Consider the following 3,736-nt stretch of genomic DNA (forward strand, 5'->3'; position numbering starts at 1 on the left):
CTGAGTCTAGTTTCCAACGCAATAAACCACTCGTCGATACGATATCGGAGTAGAGAATTATGGACGTTACAAGTTAGGGCCGACGAAACGAAACACGTGCTACGATGGCGCTAAAAATGTAGCTTGCTACGATGGCCGCTACGGCCCCCCCCCCCTGAATTTAGAACCTTATAAAAGGGGCACAACCCGATTTTTTTTTCACCAAAAATCAGATTTAGAGCTCAGCAACATATAGGGTCATTTTGGTCATAAAAAGTTGAGAGAATTGAGTGATTTTAGCTAATCAAGGCTCGGGTGGTGCATAGTTGTGACTATAGCATTGTTTTGCGATGGAATTTGGGGTGGATTCAAGGTGAACATCGGAGCTATCATCGTTGTAATAAGAATAAGGTATGAATCTTTCCTTATTATCGTTGTTTTAGGTTTATTTTCGAAGGTAGAACGATTAAATGAGCGTATAGTTAATTTGTCGGTGGAGAAATCGGATAAAAATCATATGAGGTGTCTTGTGGAGTATTTTGATATTGATGATGATATGGTTGATGTTAGTATTGTTGTTGTTGTGTTGTTTGTTGGTATTATGATTTCGAGCTAGGCATATAAACAGGGGAGATGCTGCCCGAATTTCGGCAAATTCTAAAGGAGTTTAATTTGAAGGCTTAAGATAAACATATGATGATAAGACTAACAGTAGTATGATTTCTCATGAATGTAGATTTACGAGCTCAGGAGAATAAACATAAGTAGTAGGAGGCAAAAAAGGTAGGTTAAGGCTATCTTTTCCTTCTTTTTGGCATGATCTATGACAAGTGCGAAGCGTAATGATATCCATAATGAATCCACTCCTAGATGTAGGATATCCTGAGTTCCTTGACTTCTTAAGTCCCAACGGGGTATCCATAAGTTGTACGATTTCATAACGATGTCTAATTCCCGACGGGGACATTCTTAAGGTTTCCTTATTCCCATGCATTTCACCTTTGATTTTTGAGTCTCGAAGGAGACAAATGAAAAGGGAAAGAAGTTCCCATTTTTGAGAAAAAAGGGAAGAAGTTCCCATTTTTTTTTTTAAAAGGCAAGAAGTTCCCGTTTTGAACTAAAAGTTGCTCCGAAGGGAGTCTTTTGATGGTTTCCAAATATTTTCATGCATTTGCATATTTACATACATGCACGACATCATTTCATGGGGAAGGGGAAAATGGCTAAGGCGTTATATACGCAAACCACCTGATGAGCTGGTATACGATAATTATGATGCCCGAAGGGGCTGCCCAAAGGGGCCATTATGTTATTATGCCCGAAGGGGCTGCGACCAGGGCGAAGGCATGCATTATATATATATATATACATACATATATATATATATATATATATATATATATATATGTATACTCGTGATGCATTAAAAGTTCATATGCACGTACATTATTTGCAGTGTTGGTTACAGGTACAGATTGAGTCTATTACTTCCTTATTACTCAAGTTGAGATATATTGCTTCAGATCTACCTTACATACTCGGAACATTATTCGTACTGACGTCTCTTTGCCTGGGGGAGCTGCGTTTCATGCCACGCAGGTGTATACAAATGAGTAGAAGATATTGGCAATAGGACGATGTTCCCAGGTTATCAGCATTGGTGAGCTCTACCTCAGGTCAGAGTGTTGTCGAGTCAAAGTACTTATGTTATGGTATCTCGTGTATGTTAGAGACTTTTGCAAACAGTGTCCTGTGGATAGTGCGTCGAGATGTTGACAATTGTGTAAAGCGACCATGTAGGTCGATGTGTTTTTATGCTTTGTTTTAAAGATTTTATTGTGACTAAAGGTTTTTCTTGAATTAACGATAAGGGAGAAGTCCTTGATTTGACGAAAGAGTTTTATTGAAAAGTTTGTCCTATTTTACTTGACGGAAGTGTCATTTCATAAATTAAAGGTTCACAAAAAGTTGTGACACATGGATGGAATGGTAGTATGGCACTCAGCCGAGTAGGGTCTTGGGTGTCAGTTGCGACCCTCCGGTTTGGGTCGTGACATTAGTGAACATATCCGTCAAATTATCAATCGAGCAGTTTTGTTGAACATCTATTTCACCTTTCTAGTGAATCCAAGCTTCGTACAATATTATTGAAATCTTCATTTTCAAATAAACATCATACTATTGCAAAATGTGTTGAATTATTGATCTTAGCTAGACACACATTTTTGACTTGCTTTGTAAGTAGTTATTACCTTGGCAGGACTTGAATAAGTATCAATAATTGATTGTCATATAAATGTCATAATGTGACTGTATCCTCACATACAAATCGGTAACTTTTCTGAATACCAACAGAACCTCGATAATATTTATCAGGATAATTTAATCTATATCAATAAATTTTTTTGTAGTATATAGTCGATCATGATCCAATATACTCATTATTTGCATGAGGTCTATATTATATTTATTACATCTAGCGGCATCACAACCATCAGGCTACTCAATGGAATCACACCATATAAAGATTTGCTAAAGCTTTATTTTCGTAAACCTTATAGGCTTCAGACCAATTTAAATCCCTATAGATTTTCTTCCGTTGTCTATACAGCCATATTGAGAACAATTAATTATATGCATTCAATTTTTCATGTATTTCTAGACTGCAAAACAATTTCATTGCATCCACCACAAGAGAATACATCTCCATACAATAAAGTCAGGACTTTTGCAAAAAACCTTTATGCCACAAGGCACAAACCGTACTTTATGTTTTATTGTTTTTATTTTTCATTTTAATTTTCGCACAAGAACCCATTTGTACCCATTGACATTATACCTTGCGGCGCTTGGACTATAGGTCTTCGGAGTATAGGTCCAAAACATTACTTTTCCAAAAGAAACAAAATATACCTGAATTGCGTATTTTATTTGGCCAATCATTATATCCGTCCACAGTTGTTGACAGATTTGAATTCAAGATCCGCATCACCATTTATAAAGTTCAGCACTACATTATATCAAAGACGTCGACAGTCATTTGATATCTGTTTCAATGCGACATAACTTATCAAGATCTCTTAACTTTTTATCATTTTCAGGTACCTGAACCTTTCTCAAGTTTTTATTAAGTGTTATGTCGTGGTGCTCTTTTAAAGCACTTGCCGTATTATTATGATCATCTTGATCATTTGCTCCTCTCCCTCTACACAGAGCTTTATGTTTGTAACCGATTGGTCTATCGCCATAGACTTTGTCCTTCAAGGACTTTAATCCTGACCGGAGCATTTGCATCTAGAATATTGTAACGACCCGTTTGGCCGTTATAGTCTTTTCAGCATTTTCGCTTGTTTTCGAGCATTGATTAGCCCACTTTTGACCCGAGAGGACCATTGACACGCTTCTCGAGGTGTTTAGACCGGATTCAGGCAACTCTTGTGAAATATAGGCTTAAAGTGAAAAATGATTGACCCAAAGTTAACTTTTGGGTAAAACGAATCTTTTTCGAAATTCCGTCGATTCCGAGAGGTCCGGATGGTCGTTTAGAACTTGTGTGTATATTTGGTTCGGTTCCCAATGCACTCGGATGCATTTTGGGAATTGGGTTGGGCAATTGGAATTAAGCCATCGGAGGTTGACTCGGTCAACGAGACCTCCGTTAGGAATTCTGAGGCCACGAGTGCGTTCGTAGTGTATTTTTGTGTGGGTCTGTGTGTATGGTTTGTGAGCAGATGACCTCGGGAGTAGCCCAGGATTC

The sequence above is a fragment of the Lycium ferocissimum genome, chromosome 1 (assembly GCF_029784015.1).
Source record: "Lycium ferocissimum isolate CSIRO_LF1 chromosome 1, AGI_CSIRO_Lferr_CH_V1, whole genome shotgun sequence".
In the NCBI taxonomy this organism is placed as follows: Eukaryota; Viridiplantae; Streptophyta; class Magnoliopsida; order Solanales; family Solanaceae; genus Lycium; species Lycium ferocissimum.